The sequence below is a fragment of the Acomys minous genome (genome assembly GCF_964271855.1).
Source record: "Acomys minous genome assembly, chromosome: 4".
Lineage (NCBI taxonomy): Eukaryota > Metazoa > Chordata > Mammalia > Rodentia > Muridae > Acomys > Acomys minous.
The window spans coordinates 120,266,651-120,286,595 of record NC_140486.1 but is presented as its reverse complement, the minus strand read 5'-3'; the positions used below and the strand labels follow the sequence as shown (position 1 = coordinate 120,286,595).

The 19,945-nt window shown below is 39.7% G+C and overlaps 1 pseudogene across 1 annotated transcript; it reads right to left on the bottom strand.

The window, feature by feature from the left end:
* Window positions 1-17,441: 17,441 nt before the first annotated feature.
* Window positions 17,442-18,814, bottom strand: LOC311596366 (DNA-directed RNA polymerase II subunit GRINL1A-like; annotated as a pseudogene). Its single transcript has 2 exons — window positions 17,744-18,814; window positions 17,442-17,593 (listed from the first exon to the last, which is right to left on the bottom strand). The product of its transcript is annotated as a DNA-directed RNA polymerase II subunit GRINL1A-like (transcript).
* Window positions 18,815-19,945: the final 1,131 nt, after the last annotated feature.

Below are 19,945 nucleotides of genomic sequence, written 5' to 3'. Positions count from 1 at the left end.
CATCTCTCCCTCTCCTTCTTCTCTCTGCCTTTCCTCTTTACCTATGGATCAGGATGTAGCTCTCAGCTACTATACCCACACCATAGACTAAGCCTCTGAAACTGTTAACAAGATCTTCAATTAAATGCTATAAGAGTTGCCTAGGACATGGTATCTCTTTACAGCAACAGAACTATGACTAAGACAACAGTGCTGTTAGTGCTTCTCAAATATCCCTAACTACAGGAGTCGACTAGTGCTTAGCAAGATAGACTTAGGCATTAGTTACCTTCTATTGCAAGAAGAAGCTTCTTTGATATAGGTGGAAAGAAACATTAATTCATAGATATAGCACTGTCATAGGAGTATTTTTTTCTATATTCTTTTAGCAGAATAATGGAACAAAGTTTTTCTTTGGGCCAATGACCTATCTAGTCTTGTGTTCTTGGCTCCTTTGGCAGTACGGCGTGAATCTTACATTCAACCAGAAAGTGGTTGGTTACTCCCACAACCTCTGTGACACTGTTACACCAGTATGTCTTGCAGGCAGGTCACTGTTGTGGGTCATAGAGTTTATTGCTAATTGATATTGATGGTTGTCTTTCTACTATAGTGTCATGAAGAGTGCCTTACAGTGTTAATAGGAATATCACCCATACTTGAGGACAGGCCAACACAAAATAAGCTGAATGGTACTTTTTGTGGACATTTTGTTTTATTGTGCTTTGGCTTTTTAGTCTGATTGGTCTTTTACTTCTTCTTCTTTTTTTTTTTTTTTTTTTTGGAGGGTGGGGGAATACTTTGTTTCTTTTTTCTGAGATGTAGTTTCCAAAGAAAGAAAGAAAGAACACACAGTTAGGTGGGTAGAGAGATAGGGAGGATCCGGTAGGAGTTGGAGGAGGAGAAAGTGTGATTAAAAATATCATTTCAAAAAAAATTAAAAAGTAAAAACAAATGGATGTGTGTCCTCCTCCCACTAGACATTCAGACTAGAAAGCTCTTAGCTGAAGATGTGAGAATGAGTGATTTACTTTCCTAACAAAGTTCCAGGTCATGTTGGTGCTGTTGGTACCTAGGCCACATCTGGAGAACCACTTGAAGAAAACAGAAGGCCCAATGCTGATTGGAGTGCAAGCAGTCTAAAGGCAGGTCAAGATGAGAAAGTACCCCAAATGGTAGCTGGGACATCAAAGTTCTGGCAGGTCTCTGAGACAAAGAATTTTAGTTGACTCTCAAAAGGCATGTCTTAACTTACCTCTTTGGTATAAATTTTAAAACAGGGAAATTGCAGTGTTATAGGCATGGCTGACTAGGTATAAGATAATCTCCCCTCTAGGTATTTCCATAGGCATCTAAAGTAGCTGTAAAAGCTGAGTGAGGGTACTAGTGGAGCAGGCTGGGGACCAACTTCTCCTTTTCTTAGGCCCTCTAAAGGAAAGGAAGGAAGGCATTTGGCTGTGATGTTATAATGAGAATAGTTAATGCTTGACATACTCGCAGAGGACCTGACTTTCCAGTTTGAAGTGGAACATTTGCCTTTACCTCTTTTCACCAACCCACCAAGACTGAAGTGTTTTCAGCACCTCTGGAGAGTGACTTGCAGAGCACTTCAAAGCCTATCTTCCTTCTCAGTCATGTCTGTTCACACGCAATTCAGTAGAGCCCCAGAAACAAATATCCCCAAGGAAATTCTGGTCAAATCCTCCACTAGAAGAAAACTTTGATGGGCAGGAATACTCCAGGAGAGAGGCGTGGAGTCACCCTTTGAGGGAGACGCATAATCTGAAATCACACGTGGGGGAGCTCCAAATGTCCCCTGATATTCTGAATGATTTTCTCTAAGTAGACATCATCTCTCTTCCCGCTTGGCTCCTGCTTCTCTGAGATGGCATTGTTCTTGATTCCCTAAGAGACTTGGAGGTGGAGAGAAGGTAATTAAATACTGTTTTTGAGGCTGGTGGATTCAGACTACACTCACACATCCCGCCCACTGAGGTTTTCACCAAGTTGAGCTTTTCTTTCTTTCAGACCAAGTGTTTTACTCTTGTGGGCAGCTTAAGAAGGCAGTTCAATGGTTGTGAACAAATTCTTCCTCTATTGGAAGTAGATCTAGAATATGTTCTATTGACTATAAATTAGTCACCTTCGTGTATCCACGAATAATACACATAACGTAAGTAGCTTGTAGAAGAAGATAGAACCATAATGTTATGCCATATAGAAATTTATTTTCATGATACAGAGAGGACATATCACCTGTAGCTTAATGGTTTCTTCTTGAGATCATTGATTAAAACTCTTTCCTGAACTGAGACTTCTTATTGAATTGAGATTTGGAATTTAGAATCTGGGAATTAAATATTCTGCTTCCTAAAGCCTGCCCAGAAAAATAATGTTTTGAATCAAGTATTATAACATCAAAGTAATAATAGTCCTGATTTTTGGTTCACTAATGCCTGGAGGATGATGAATTTGAATAATGTTACAGAGTAATATAATTTGCATTTAAAATGTAGTTTGCATTGAGGCATGGTGGTGAGTTCCTGAAGTAGGAAAGTTATGAGTTTGAGACCAGACTGGACAGTAGTGGGCTCATGCCACCCCTCCCCTATGCAATATAGTGAAGCTCTGTCTCAAAATAAAAAGCCAAATCAAACCAAACATATAGTATACTTTAGTTTAACAAATATTTGTTGAATGCATATTATATTCTAGCTATTGGAGACACAAGATGAAGAAAACACGATTCCCATTCTTAGTTAATCCCAGGTAAGTAGTGAGAGAAACAAACATAAATAATTCAAAGAGAAAACCAGAGGCCAAGTGTGTGATGGGTGATGCATAAAATTCTGAGTCAACAGATGTTTATAGTCCTGAGTCTTGATTTTGCTTTAATTTTGTGGCTTTGGGTACTTATTTTTTACTCTACCTAACAACTTGTTTTGGTATTTTGAGACAAGATCTCAATATGCTGTCAGACTGACTATGAACTTATATCAGCTTGCCTCTACTTTCTAAGCACTAAGATGATAGACATTCGCCTTATAAAACTTTTCTCATCTCTAACAAAAAATAGATGTTAAGGTAAAATTAACAACAAATGTATTTCTACAAAAGGAAGTTTACTAAACCGTGTACAAGAACAGATTCTAGGCTGTGAAAATAGTATTTTCAAAGGTGTAGGAACTCTTAGAACTGATAGAGGTGCAGTAGTGTCACTTGTGTTTGGTAGAATTTTGTCACTTTTAAAAATAACCAATAGCCAGGTGTGGTGGTGCATGTCTGTAGTCCCAGCGCTTGGGAGACAGAGGCAGGTGGATAACTGTGAATTCAAGGCCATCCTGGCCTAAAAAGTGAGTCCACGGCATCCAGGGCTACACAGAGGAAACGTGTCTCAAAATAAAAAAATAAATAAAAATAACATATGGCAATCAGCCTATATCAGTGATTCTTAACCTGTTGGTAGCAACCATCGAAAACATATATTTCCAATGGTTTTAGGGACCTCTAACCATATATTTATTTTTGCTACTTCACTTAGCATAAATTTATTATGCTACTTCATAATTATAATTTTTCTCCTGAGCACTAGGAATATGTGTTTTCTGGAGGTCATTACCACCAGTTTAGAAGCACTGGCCTATATGGAAAAAACAGGCTCATTTTTTTTTTTCACAGTTTGGATGTTTCAACTCATGAGGATTTGGCTCCACAACTTTGAACATCTTAATAACAACCTTCTATTAATTCATTTAAAAATATGGAATCTTGTAGTTTATGAGTTACGTTTTCCTGATATAAATTATAACTTTTCATGGAGCTTGATCCCTCCACACCTTAGAAATGTTCTTACATTCAATTCTGCCCTGAAGGTCCATTTTTTTGTTCTGCATTCGACACAATTTCAGTTGTTAATTACTTTGGTAAGAAAGATTCTATGATGTTTCTGAAGACTCTTCAAGTTGCTCAGTCAAGCACTAACCTATGTATTGATGTGAAAGAAATTTACAGAAGCAATTACGATTCCGGATATTCCTGTACAGAGATTATCCTAGATTATCAATTTAGGTTCAGAGATGGGTAGGACAGGAAAATAAACCAAATTAACTTATCAAATATCATAAGCGAGATGCCAACCAGGGTTTGTATGCACAAAAGATGGCTCTCTTCTTTGGAAAATGGTGCCTTCTTCAAATGTTCACCTGGACCTCATTCTGTGTGAAGTTGTGGCCACAGAAAACTGACTGGAGTGATTCCTATGCTGGTCTAGTCGCAGAGTGATGAGCCTATGTATACCAACCCAGGCAAGATGATGCCTTCCAGAGGAGTTTCAAAAGACTTTCTGAAGGACATGGCTTTAGTTACTATAAGAGTGTCACATCTAACAATTCTTATGAGTATTGAAATAAATTGAACAGATTTAAAAAAAACAGTGAAGGGATGCTCTAAGACCAGAGGAAAGTGCTCAGGAGGTTTCACTTGCAAGTTTCCACAACATACAAAGCACAAAGCTCCATGGATTATAGTGAGGAGCATGGAGACAACTCCAAAGTGGTCCAGGAAGGAAAAGGATTCTTAAAGAGATGCTTGAGTAAGGCCTGGTGCCCCTGGGCATAGTTATTCCATCCACATCTTAAACATACTACCCTGGCCATACCCTGTGCTGCACAACAAGGATTCAGAAGTACATGGACCCAATCTTCCTCTGGAGTAGATCAGAAGATCATAGAAGAAACATGTTTTGAATTTGTTCAAAGTTGTCGAGGAGAGGATACATATCTCCATGGACTCTAACTTTTCCAGGCCCCTGCCATACTGCTCCTATATTAATTTTATATTTTGGAGCTACCTCACTATATTGCTAATAATCCATATATAGGGTGAGCATCTAGTAGGTCTAATGTCTAAACTGAGGGAAGGGGATACCTTATGACTGGTGGTGTGCTCCAGGGACTGAGTTCTGGGTTCTGGAATCACTTCCCTTGCCAGATATTGAAAAGACCATCTTGAGCTCATCTTGAGTGAATCCAGATAATCTCTGTATTTTGCCTTAGCTAGATAAAAAAGGGTGGCTAGGACAAATAGGACAGATGGCTACAGAGGTACAAGATGGAAGGTCTGGTTGGGGATACATCTCTTGCCAAGGAATGGATGTAGAGAGGAGTCAGCACGGGAAGTGGTGGCCAAAACAGGCCACTGTGCTTTAGTGAGAACCAGTGAAGAGAGTTACTAGAAATTGCTTATGTTGGCCAGGGAGGTAACAGAGTCCTGAAATCTTAGGGTTGAAATACTCAGGAAGGGGAAGAAGGAGGAAATAGAGTTTGAACAGAAATCGCATGCGGAGAGGTAGGTAATTGTCCCTCTATTTTTTGTCCTCAAATTCTAATTTCTCGGCCATCCCCAGCTTGCAGCAGGCTACCTGCTGAGGTCTTTCTTTTCTCTATGCCTCCATTTCCAGGGGACTGCCGATTCTGTGGCGTGGCCTGAATTTTCTCCCTCCTGTGGACCCTCTTAGACCTCTCCCTTCATTGTCATCATCTTTACTTCCTGTCGTTTCCCAATACCTGGAAACTCATTCTACCACACCTGGCAGGGGCTCGTGGATGGTGTGATGGTTGACTTTCACAACCTAGAACCACCTGAGATGAAAGAGTTAATGAGGGGTTGCCTAGTTCAGGCTGTGCTGTGGACATGTCTGTGGGAGAATGTTTTACTTTATTTGATTGATGCAGAGAAATCCAGGCAAGTGTGGGTGGCACCATTGCCAATGCCAGGGATAGAGAGTGGAGAAATCAAGTTGAACGCAAGCAAGCAAGCAAGCAAGCAAGCAAGCAAAGGATCCCTTATGCATCCATTTAGTTCTGCTCTTTACTGGGGGTTTGATGTAACTAGCAGTTCGAAGTGTTCCTGCCTTGACTACCCTGGAATTGTTAGTGAAATGGGCCTCTATTTATTACTATAGATTGGTTTGGATAGGATATTTTATTACAACACAAGAGAAACTTGAATAGATTGTTTCAAATTTTCAAAGATTTTAATATATTAGTTTTCTTATTATCGTGATAAAATAGCTAACAAAAACAACTTAGAGAAGAAAGGATTTATTCTAATCCTCTAGTTTAGAGGATACAATCAGTTGTGACAGAGAAGACATGGCAGTGGGTGTGGCTTGCAGCTTCTTGTTCACATATCCATGGATCAGGTGGCCCAGCAACTTGGTCTGGTATAGGGTTAGGAAGTAACCACTCACCTGTTTCCTTAAGTCCCCATCTCCTATAGGTTCTACAACCTCTCCAAGTCACGCCCCTAGCTCAAGACTAAAAGTGTCAGACACATGAGTCCGTGGGGGCCATTTCAGACCCAAACCATAGCATCTTACCCCTGGCCTCCATAGGCTCATAGGTACCATATAATTCAGTTTTCAACCTACCAGACAATGAAATTTCCACAAGTCTTACCTACATGGTGAACACTAAATGCAACTACATGTTTACACTCTAGACTTAAAGAGGTTGTCATCTGTGTTCCACTAGGCTCTGTGTTCTACAACACAGGTGACCTCTCCACTCTATTCCTTCACGTTCCTTTGGGACACGATCCATGGTGCTAATATTTATAATATTCTGGATTATTCGTTTATTTTACTGGGTTACAGGTATTGTAATATATATTCAAAATGAAAGGGAAATCAAGAGAATGTATTGAGAACAAATGGAATTCAAGGAACGGTAAGAATTCAGTCTTTGGTGAGATAGCTCCTAAAACCTTTACCCACGTTGAAGAAAGTAACATCATAAAAACCAAAGAAACTGTAGGAACTAACTAAAACAAACAACCATATATATAAATAAGACAGTCAAACATCAAAGTAAGAAGGGGGTTTAAAGATGCTGGATGGTTCCCTCTGATAGAGTGGGAAAAACAATGGAACCAAATGACTGCAGAACGAACACAATGGGTTGCTTTTTATGTATACAGAAAAAAAATAATCTTCACGCCCTTGTTTTATATCTAGATAAGCTGTAACTCAATACTGAAGCAAATGTGTGATGTTTCAGATACTGTAAGTCCGAAAGAGTGTATGATCCACACATGCCATTGTGAACGTCACAAAATGGACAGTGAACAAGAAGCCAGAGAGACAAGAACAATATCAAACGATTTGTGATTTTTATTTCTGTGTAGTTATACATATGGGTCTAGATCTCTCTTTTAAAAGTTCTTGTTAATAACATTTTAAGTGGAGCAGTAACACAGAAGATAAAGTTAAGTCCTTCTCTAAACGAGGATCAGGACGTGGAGTAATGAGGATTTGGGAAGGACAGTTTATAGTTAGTTGCATCTTTTATCTTAAGATCTAGGGTTAAATGTCAGCAAAAGCTAATGTAAAGAATAGGGACTCGTGAGACTCTGCTGGAAAACGTTGAAGTCTGATTTCTCTGGAGAGCCGTTTCACGCTCGGTGTATAAAGACAGACTCCCTTTCCTAGTGGGGTTCTCACTACACCTGATCTGGTAACCCCAGAATTTGTAAGGAGTATCACATAGTACTAAAGGAAAAACACAAGCCGGACAGACCCTTTCCTATAAGGAACTTGACCGGCAAGCACAGGGAATTCTTAGAAGTACCCCACCTTACGCTGAAAAGATCCTAGCCTCCAGCAAACGACCATTAATTGTACCTAGAAGTCATCCACCCCTCACACATCGGATAATTAAGTACTGTTTACTTAGGTACTTCTTATGATGGGACACCCCCCAACTGCCCCACGCTACCACATGTAAATGTATTGTGCCACTGCATGTAGATTTCGTATCCTGGCATTCTTAGCCCTAGCAAATCAGACACAGTCACCCTCAAAAATCCCTCCCCACTGCCCAAGGTTTATAAAGGCTGACTGGCTTGCTGCGGATCGGGGTGGTGGTGGCGGCTCATGCTCTCTTGCTTGCTATTGTCCACCAAGACTGTCAGAGACTCCATTTCTTCCAGTGAGGGAGACCGCTGCTGGATGCCCCATGGGTAAGCAGCAATGGCAGAACTGCCTTTGTAGCCGCTGGGGCCTGCTTAACTACTGTTGATAGCTTTGGTGCTAACCCTTGGTGAAGAACCGCTGGACCTGCTTCTCACCAGACCTGCCTGCCGGCAGGTGTCAGACATCTGCTGTGCTTGGCATGGCAGCTCAAACAAGGACCTGTAACACTTGGTATCATCATGGGCTTGTGGAGCTCCCGAGTCTCCACTGCCATCTGAGACCTGCAGTCTCATTCTAAAAAGAAACTTGATACCCTGTGAGCATATACAGGGGGAGGAGGTCCCCCTCAGCCAGAGTCATAGGGGAAAGGAGTAAGGGGAAAATGGGAGGGAGGGAGGAATGGGAGGATACAAGGGATGGGATAACAATTGAGATGTAATAAGAATAAATTAGTAAAATATAATTTTTTTTTAAAAAAAGAGCTAAGCTGTGACACTCTGTGGAAAACTCATTTTCCACCCCCCCCGCCCACGCCCGTCCCCCGAACCTTACCTCCACTCTCGGCCTCAGGCCTCACCCTAAAGCACCCTAGGCGCCCCTGAGGAAGAAAAGTTCTTGTCCTCTTATGCGGAGGCAAGCAGTGCCTGGACCAGCCCGCTGGAGGTGGGATCCAGGACACCCACGGGACTCTGGACAACAGAGAATACTTTGTCAAGATTAAGAAGGAAATTAGCTAGTGTATGCGTAGGGTACTAGCGCTTGGGGAGGCTTAGGCTGGAGACTGGAGAATCATAAACCCACGCTCAGCATGAGCTTTCCTGTTAGGGCTTGTTTCAGAAAACCAGCAGATAGGGTTGCAGCTCAGCGATAGAGATAGAGATCTTTCCTAGCCTTTGCTTAGCTCTGGCCTTGACTTCTAGCCTCCTTCTAAGACAGGAAATGAACAAAACCAAAAAAAAAAAAAAAAAAAAAAAAAAAAAAAAGAATCACAAAAATAATCAAGATATAAGTGAAAATGTGTCCCAGATGTTAATAATATAAATGAAACTTCTTAATATGTGGCAGGTGAGAGTTTTAAAAATCCAGCTTTTTCTTTAAGTGCAAAGTGGCCTTACAATATGGAAAATAGTATTTAAAGTGAAAAGGAATAAGAGATAAAATGACCTCAGTGACATTTCACAATATAGTAAGTAGCCAGCCCATCAAGTAGATGCTTTTTTTTCCATTCACAATTCACAGTATAACATCAATATATATATGAAACATAAACAGACATTAAGACATTTGAACAGACAAATTCATAATGACAGGCTCAAATATATTCTACCAAAAGTAGGTAACTTCTGACATAACATAGCAAAACATTGATGATGATGTATGGTAGATCTTTGTGTGCTCTTTCATAGCATCTTCACAGTTAGTTCTTGGGATCCTAACCTGCAATTGCTTGCTGTTGCAAAGTACCAAAAACACTTATAAAACTGATGTTATACTAAGTTGGATTGGTTCACAAGAATGGAGCCAGAAAATTATTGCATTTGCATATCGTTTCAATACATTTGTTAGTATAAACTTTCTGTGCTATAACTTGGCAATGTTTTTAAAATACATCTTGGAACTTTGCATATATTCTTATTCAGTATTTATAATTCTAAAAAGTTTTATTAATGATATAATTATGCAAAATGCAAATAAATATTCATAAGGCTGCCCATCATGGAGCTATGTGTAATGAGAAAATAATCTAAATATCTTGAATATATGGAATTGGTTAAAATTTGTTTCCAATGATATGACAAATAGCATGTGGAATTAATTTGCTCAGATGATATTTGGTAGTTTCAGCAAGTGTAGTTTAGACTGGGAAAGATGATGTTTTATAGCTTTAAGTATTTCCTCTAGCTAAGAACATGGTCTCAGAATCAAGCTCTAAGTAGTAATAGTCCAGATTAGAAATAAAAGGTGATGTGGAGTTTTTAAACCAGACCTACTGTATGAGAATTCTAATATCAAAGAAAAAATTTCAATGTACACTGTATGGGGGAAAGGCAGAATTACCAAGCAATACACATTATTAATCACATTATTTTTAAAGCAAAGTTCAGTTGACATATAGGTACATACAAATACTGGTATGAAGGATTAAATTAATTATTTCATTTTCAGTCCCTAGCATTTTGCGTTTTTCTTTCCCATAATGAGTTACATTAATATTATATCAAAAGAAGTGTGTATATTATGACCCGCATGGCTTTGGGGATTGACCTGACTGGAACCATGAGGTAATGAAGAAAGGACAGACACAGACACATGGGCAGAAAAGCTGGTTCAATGTGGGTCATTCACTTAGAATGAGACATACCAGCAGCAGCCAGAAACCTGGCCTGCTTACTTTACACAGATGAGTTGAGGAAGAAAATTTCTTATAGACAGCTGAACAGGGGAGTGGTTTAGCTCATCTTCCATAGGCAGTCTCTAAAGGGTGCGGTTTCAGGTTGCAGTCAGCCAGCAGAAAGAAACTATGGTCAGTACTTGTAAGACACCTTGGCCACACTTACACAAGGATCAAGGGATGACCATGGTCATCCATGTCAACAATGAACATTCTCTCAGGATTTCATACTCTTCCTATGTTATAACTTCATATTTAAACTTCAATATTTAAGGATCTATCCATACTCTCAATCAATTTCTCCTTTATGTGTTTGGGCTTTCCTTCATTGCACATATTAGAATTTGACATTTGCTAGGGTAATCTGTGTATGTGCCTCTTTCTCAAAATGACTGGGATTTCTGGAGGGCAGTGATTCATCCTTCTCAACACAACTAGATTTGCTTTAAATAGATGCTGTGACCTATTTTGTTGAGTTGAAGTGAAGTAACTCTTGGAACACGATTTCATCTCATTTCAGCTGCAATAAATCCGTGTAGCCTGTGCTCAAGTACTGGGTCAGTAATTGGAAACTGAACGCAAGTGGTGATAAAGCTTTGAGGCCTCATTGAATTCCAACCTTGTGTTAGGCTTTCTCCAGTGATTTTTCACCATGTGCAAGCAAAGGTAGATATTTCACTTCTACTAGAGTTTGATAAGATGGATATTTTCACTGAGATAGAATACCTAGTTGATAATTTTCCAATCTTTCTGTAGTGGAGGACGCATTCGTCTTTTCAAAGGCCCTTGAAGTTGGCAGATATCGATGATTGGCATCTCCGAAGCCTGTAGCTATGATGTGTTATTGATGAGAAAGAATGAAGTGGAAATAACTGCTCCTAAAGACAAAATGTCCAGTGGTCCATAGAAGCAGTTCCATAACCTCCTATCTTTGTTTATCTCTTCAGGAATAATTTGTGTTGGAAGGCATGTGACAGAGAAGTAATATTAAGGCAGCAGGGAGAAGAGGAGTGAGAAGAATTTTAGGACATTCAGAATAGAGAACTCTAGACACTAACCTGAGCTTAAAAAATGTCTGTAGTTGAAGGTAGAAGCTTCATTATTTCCATGAAGATGAAGCTAAATACTCTCATCAGCTATTTTTTCTTAAGAGTAAATAATTATATAACAAAAATTGCTATGCAGAGGGCCTTTATTCCCATTGCCTTGGTTTTATGTTGATGACTACCAGATCATTTCAGGAAAAAAATGTGTCTTCTTTTTAATGATCTTCAAAGAAGAAAAGCAAATATCTTTCTGGGTGAACCAGTTCTGAGTTAAGCAATTTTGCTTTAAACAGCAATATATATGTTTTTAAATAGCAAAGAAAAATATATATTCTGACAGAAAAAAATTTAATCCCATTCCCCCTTGTTAGATGTTTCATAGATGAAATATTATTGATCTCAGTTCTCTGTAATATATAAAATTTCTTGTATATGGCCACAGGCACCAGCACCAGAGTCATAATTACTAGGAGAATGTCAATAGGAGATTTAGAGGCCTCTAGTCTTTACTTTTTCTGTAGGTTGTTAAGGTAATCATTTGTTTGGCAGCCACATGAAATAGGATGACTTAAATTTATGCAAGTATAGTACCATCAAAATTAATGAGTTTTTCCACCTTCTCTTCACCATAATAAATCCTACATTTTCTTCTCCATTATAAATAATCTTGTACATTATTTTTTCCACCAACAACACTATTTACAAATCTTTAGACAAGAAATAAGAGATTCCCTTGCTGGAAATAGTTGATCAAATCAACTGTACAAATCTTATCATCATCTACACAAAAAAACTGATGGTCTGGGGGTTCTAAGAGGTCGAAGGAGCTAAGGGAGAGCACAAGGCTCCTAACCTATGGCCTCAGGCTTTTAGCAATTCCTTATTACATCATTCTGCTTTGTCCCTCCTGCTGAACAACAGTTATTCAGTTAGAGACACTTATTCCTTAGGGCTTAAGTTTGTTTTGCTCCAAATGTAATTCTTTGACCTGTGTTAACTCAGGACTGTCTATTCCTGGCTCACAAGACAAATAGAGCAGTCAAAAAGCAAGCACTTAGAACTCTTAGTAAATGTAAATGAGGCAAAGGAAATATCTATGCTGAATACAGTGATAAACAATTTGGATATATGTGTGCGCATGTGTGTGTGTGTTTGATTTTGTGATTTTGCTTATCTAGTGTTTTGTTTTTACTGTCTCTTTCTTACAAATGTATTGATATTTACTAGACTAAAAAAAAAAAGACTACAGATGGACTGAGAATCACTGCCACAAGTAGGGCACTGGTGTCATCGAGGACTAATAGGGGAATTGAGAGAAAGAGTTGCTTACAGTCTTACGAAAGCAATTAAAAGGAGTGAAATCGGAATATATTGTAGTTGAAGCTGGACATCTCATGTGGGTAATTTATGGAACATAAAATAGGAAAAGAGCCCTTACGTGTGGCACAAGTTCATGGTGCCTGCTAATTAATCTCGTTCATCAAGTTCTTTCAGGAAATGTGAATGCTTTTGCCAAGGTCAAGAAATCATCTAGCAATTCATAGTACATAGAATGATTATTAAAAATTGTCACTCGTTTATTTTTCACCATAGCTCTCAAATACTGGTCTAAATATATAATCTTGTGTCTTAATTTGAATTTTCTAAGCATGTTAGTTTATCTCCATTCCCACTAGGCAGCTTTATTCTAGTCCCCAGGCAAATGCCATAATCAGTGTGAAAAGTCTTATTCAATCTTTTTGCCTTTCTTTCACCTCTAGTTGCAGCAATAATAATTACTTTCCATTATCCAAGTCTCAGAAAAACTCAAGGATGTCTGAACCCAGTATCAATCACAGTGAAATATTTCTGAAAATTTCTTCCAGGCTTGATAATGATAACTACCCTACCAGACAGAACAGCCTTTTATTAACTCACATAGTACAATAAAGTCACACTCCCAGAAACAGCATCAAGCAGAGCTTAAATAAAAGTAAGAACACCGAGCAGTAAGTGAAAGCTCTTAAGAAAGCTGTGTGTGGTTCTGAACACCAAGTGAGGTATTTCAAGGATAGGCTGCCCCAGTCAGGGTGTCAAGCCTTGGGGTTGTGTGCAGACTTGGGATAGAGGCTAACACTCTTTTTTTTTTTTTTTTTTTTTTTTTGCTGTGAATGCCCTGTCTACCTTTAAACCAACCTCCAACATGACTTAACAATCAACCAAATTCTGAGGTTACATTTTCTGTGTGCTGGTGGGGCTGTGTGTATATTTCAATATCTGATTTACCCTTCCGTTCATGTGAGTTATAAAATCCCCGTCTGGATTAGCTAATCATTCTTATTCATTAATCATAAGATATACATGTGATTGTAGTACACCTCTCCACCAGCAGGTTTATAGTTTTTTTTCTTGTGAGTATCTGTGATAGCAGTGGAAAGTACAGAAGGAAGATAGAGTCAAGAATGAAGTTCACAGCACTCGGGAGGCAGAGGCAGGCGGATCACTGTGAGTTCGAGGCCAGCCTGGTCTACAAAGTGAGTCCAGGACAGCCAAGGCTAACACAGAGAGACCCTGTCTCAAAAAAAAAAAAAAAAAAAAAAAAAAAAAAAAAAAAGAATGAAGTTCACGTGGTCATTAATGTTTCTGGTGTTACTTATTAGTTTCGACATTTAGTTGACCAACACATCCCTCCACTCAGATAGGGCAAATCTCTGGTCTCACTGTATCTAAAAATGTTTCATGCCCAGCACAAGCTGTTCTTGATAGATTCTTCTTTATCATTCACTTGGAATTTCTATGTGCACTACTGTGAATGAAGCAAAAGCTCTAAACATGAAATTCTAAGTGTATATCAGTATATATCGTAGATAAATGAGTTAAGAAATTATTCTGTTGCCTAATGCGATCATTAATTGAACAATCACTCTAATAAATTACTTCTTGCTTATTAGATGATACTATTATCATGTTTTACAGATTAAGAAAGTGACTCTTAGAAAGACTAAAATTTGTCCCAAATCTTACTACCTATAAGGAACAGAATGAGGATTTAAATCTAGTGTCTAAATGCCTAGTCTGTACATGTAACTGTGTCGTGATTTCTTGTTGGTATGTATTGTTACTTCATGACCCCTTTTTGTTCCTTATCTAGATATTGCACTGTGAAGAAGGGTAGATATAATTTTCAAATTATGCTTGATAGATTTAGCATGCTCTTCTGTTGCCATTTGTACATTATTTTTCTATTAATATTGATAGGTAGTATGTAGGATCCTTTTTGTGTTTGTATCTATGTGTTTGCCTATTCCTATGTATGTAGTTGTACATACAAATGTGCATGTGCACTCTGAAGCCGTAGAGCACCCTTGGGGGTTATGCCCCAGGAGCAATCCACACCCTACCTCTCTCACCTTGGCTTCTCATACTATCCTTTCCCGCTAAGTTAATGAATCTTTGGTTATAATTTTCTAACTTATTGTCTTGTGTTTCATTTTTTCAAATAGAATCACATCCCTAACCCTCTCAGACCTATATAATGCTGTACAAACTCTCAAAACAAATAGCTGGTTGACCCACAAAAGACCTAAAAAAATTTTTTTTTTTACAAACTCCTTGTTAAAATAGCAACCATTCACTGACTACACCTTTAAACACAATAAGCTCCTCCTAGCTTCCTCCTCATTGCTTCATTTCTTCCTCTCTCATTTTTTCATGGGGACTGTTGTGTCTCCAATTCTACTTCCTCTCACTAACCTGATCTTATTAGTGCTTTCTATGATGAGTTCGCCATAGAAAATTATGAAATCAAATCAAAACAAAGCCAAGCCCCACCAATGTTCCCTTCATCTTTCTTGCAATAAGAAATGAGTCACACTGAGCCAGAGTCTTTTTTCCTATAAGCTACTGGATCCTTTTCTATAATGCTCTGAAGATGACTGTCGCTATGCAGATAGTGGGAAATGTCTGCTGTTCTTATGTGTTAATGACATTATGAAACAGTTTTCTTCATAAAAAGAGAAACTCCTTCAATTCATTGAAAAATAAGCATAGGATATACAGGTGAAAAGGGGATATATATCTATATCATCTCTATATATCTATATCTATATATGTGAGAGAAAGTGTGTGTGAGAGAGACAGCAGGTATCTGTACATGTGGAAACCAGACTTTGGATGTCTTCTTCATACAGGACTCCTGGCTGGACCCTGAGTGCATCGTTTCTGCTAGACTAGATGGCCAGAAAGTGCTGGCGATCCTCCTGCTTCTGCCCGCCAGATGCATGCTGACATTTCTGGTTTTTATCTGAGGGTGGAGAATGAGTCTTCTGTCCTCAAGCTTCTATGGCAAGAGGGGTACTGACCGAGATGTCTCGTCACCTCTTGATAGGGAGTTATGGGCGTCGTTTTTTTACTTGTTTACTTTTTCCCACATTCGAAAATATCTTTGTCAGCCCTACCAAATGAAGAGAAGCAACAATTAATTGGATTCATTTCAACTGAACTCGGTAAAGGTCACTTTTAACCGTCCGCTTGACACAATCTGGAATTCCCTGGGAAGGGAGTCTTTACCAGGCGTTGCCTAGATCAGCTTAGGCCAGGGGTGTGGTTCTGGGGGATTATCTTGATTTAGTTAACTAAATGCAGAAGACCTGCTCACTGTGAGTGACAACATTCTGTATGCACTAACAGGATAAGAATGCAGAAAACTAGCTGAACAACGTGCTCATACGTTCATCTCTCTCTGCTCTTGATTATAGAGGAGACTAGTGGCTTCAAGTTCCTGCCACTGGCACTTTCGCCCAGTGCTTTGCTATAACCTAGACTTGTAAACTAACAAATTCTTCCTCCCCTAAGTTAGTTCTGTCATAGTATATTGTCACAGCTTAAAGAAAGGAAACTAGGACAAATGCACACATTGAATTTAAACAACTATTTGATTACTGGGCCTATATTTAGATCTTTCTGTTTTTGCTACACACACACACACACACACACACACACACACACACACACACGAGATAATTATGTGGTTGGTATGTTACACAAAGCAAGCATTAGGGAATTTCTTGACGATTTCATAATAGGAAAGATTTCTTCCTTAAAGACCTTTATTATAGTCAAGTTTTTTTTTAAAACTCTGATTTGTATTTTATTTCTCCTTTACAAGTTCCACATAATAAGCAAAAGGCTTTTTTGATAACATATTGCTATCTTTTCTGGAAACGATTATATAATCATTTTAAACAACACAAATGTGTACATACATGAGAATGAGGTTTCTGTAGCCTATAAACGCCTCTTTGGGTTTCAAAAGCAAAGGAGCAATGTACTGACAATGCAACTGCAACTCTGAGAAAAACACCAGTTTCCTTAGCAAACCTAAGCATCTAGTACAGCGACCTACCCACCCAAGACAGCAATGAGTTCGAGCCACGGGGAAGCCAAGAACATTCATCAAACCAGGGCAGACCCTCCCCCATCCAACACCTCGTCAAAGGGCTCGTTATCCTCATCTCAGGAAGACAGCCATCACCCCATGACAGCAGCAGCAAATATACATTTTTGTTACATTTCTGAGAGTCTTAAACGGTCCTTCACACCCAGCACTTCAGGAGCTCCATGCAACCATGTGCATAGCTCTTTAGTCTGCTCCCTTCATCTCAACACAGGGGACCAGGTCTTCCTAATTCACTGTAGGTGCCTGGGATAAGAAAGGATTTCACCTGAAGGGATGTAAGCAATGCTATTTGATCAGAGTAGGTATAAGGAAAAAGCAGTTATCTTAAAGAAAAGTGTGCTCTGCCACACTAAACTATCAGACCAATGCACGGCATACTGCAAAACTGTAATACAATATGGTCAAACACGATGTTCAAATATTCAACTGGTCAAGCACATGAAGATCATCTTCTGAAAGACAAACTGGGCTCTTAGTCTGTAGCTACTTTTGTGTAACTTTAAAAAACGCTGTCCTTCAACAAGGTCTGACACTGATCTTGATCCTTGTTAGGAGTTTGATATGCGGGCAATAACAGCTCAACAGTCAGCTTTCGAGGTCCCGCAGCACTCATCTTTAGCATTTATCCGAGGACTGAGCATCATCTTGTCCCTCACTTCTCGGTCTCTCCCTGAAGACTCTCTTTCTGGATTGTAGTTCTGCATCTTAACATTCAGTCTCTCGGCTAGTTTCTGTGCTGCGAGTTTTGCCTGCATTTCCTCAGAATTCTGCTTCTGCTGTTTTTTTTTTTTTTTTTTAAAGACAGAGTTTCTCTATGTTATCTTGGCTTCCTGGACTCACTCTGTAGATCAGGCTGTTGACCTGCCTGCCTCTGCCTCCCAAATGCTGGGATTAAAGGTATGCGCCACCACACCTGGCTGCTTTTGCTCTTTCTGCAGGGCCAGGGACTCTTCTATAGAGAGCAGCTGTGCAGGTAGGTGGTGGAGCGGAAGTAGGCAGGCATACTTCTGTGGCGTCATCAAGATGCTGCCTAGCCTTGCCTCTGTGTCTGCGTTGCTGCTCTTCGGAGGAAGCACGAGACTCACCCCTCTGACAAGGCCTTGGTGAGTCACTCCTGTGTGGGTAACAACACCACATCGGTCTTAAACTTATGAGGAGGGGGCACTGGGTTTCGGACTCGCGTTTCTTGCACTTCCGTGTCTGCGGCTTCTCTGGAGTCTCGCTCTGAGGCCTGGAAGGTTGTCCGCGCTGGTGCTCTCTTCTCAGGCTGGTCTGCGATTGTGCTCTTCTGCAAATTAGTGATAAACAGACTGTCAGTGCTGCTGGAAATGTCTTCCGTTTGACCTGGAACAGGGCGCTGGGGAGGATGTTGGTTCACTTCAGGCAAGCGTGCCCTGGCTCTGCTGCTGGATGCTGGGCCTGTGTTCAATGGACAGCAGCGTCCAAAGTCTCCTCATTCCCTCTGTGAGTGAGATGTGCAGGGCCCGGGGTTTCGGAGCTTGCTTTAGAGGATTTAATGTCTGCAGAGGAACATCCAGGAACTAATGGCGAAGGTTCAAGCATCAGGTCAGAATTCTGGGCCTTGTCCGCGTCAGTGTCAGCTCTTGCGGCTGCTCTTTGCCTTAGTTTACAGTCTACACTAACAGGGTTCAAGAGTTCATGTCTCCCTCCAACCTCTTCACGTTCAGGGAGGCAGTGGTGTCTGTGATCTCTTTACCTTTGTTGGGCAATTTGCAAATGAATTTTTCATTGTGCAAAAGTTTCTCCTGGCACCTCAACCTCACCTCCAGCTCCACCAAGCACATTGTACACGGGCGGCAGCTGGCGTGGCAGGCAGGATTTCCCAGCGGGTTTCGTAGTCTAGGCGACTCAGGTGCCCGAGCTGGAGTCGTTATTTTCCAGGAAGAGCAGGGCTTCCTCAAGCATATTAGTCAAGCTATTTTTAATACTATTTTGACCACCAGGAATGTGCAGAGGACTGTAATGGGAAACACATACATACATACATACATACATACACACACATGTATGTACATATATACTTAGATATGTGTGTGTATCAGTCACAAGTATTTTCCTGTGTGCATACAGAGGTTAAGGTAACAAGATGGATGACTAGAAAGATCATATTAACTTAGATAAATTAAGACAGTTACTTCCATTTCCTTGAAGAAGAAATAGGTAGCAATGGCCACACATGAGTTTATTATCTCCACTACTGAATTGTAAAATGTTTGTAGGCAACTATTATATATGATTATCCTTTGAATATCATAGGTCATAGTTTCTTATTTGATAGTTTGAGACAGTAAGCCTTTGAAACTTTTCACCCATTACTTCGGTAAAGAAAGAGGCACATATAGTCCTCAAGGGCCATGTGCATTGTAGGTCAGTAAGTGAGAGCAGGGATAGTGAGGAGGAGACTGGATAGTGTGAATAGGAGGAAATGTGAATAGTGTGAATGGGAGGAAATCTGAATAGTGTGAATAGGAGGAAATGTGAATAGTGTGAATGGGAGGAAATGTGAGTAGTGTGAATGGGAGGAAATGCGAGTAGTGTGAATGGGAGGAAATGCGAATAGTGTGAATAGGAGGAAATATGAATAGTGTGAATGGGAGGAAATGTGAATAGTGTGAATAGGAGGAAATATGAATAGTGTGAATGGGAGGAAATAGGAATAGTATGAATGGGAGGAAATGTGAATAGTGTGACTAGGAGGAAATATGAATAGTGTGAATGGGAGGAAATGTGAATAGTGTGAATGGGAGGAAATGTGAATAGTGTGAATGGGAGGAAATATGAATAGTGTGAATGGGAGGAAATATGAATAGTGTGAACAGGAGAGGATTTGAATAGTGTGAATAGGAGGAAATATGAATAGTGTGAATGGGGAGGAAATATGAGTACTGTTAATGAGGAGTAAATAAGAAATGTGTACAGGACCCTTGATATCTAAAAAAAAATACTTGTGACTTTAGATGGTGTGATTTTCTGCATGTGCATTCCCTAAACCAGGGGGAGAACTCCATCACTGATATAAGGAAGATTGATGACATCATAATATTGAGGTGGCTCTCAACTTCCCAACATCATTTACTACTTAGGATGATGACAAATTA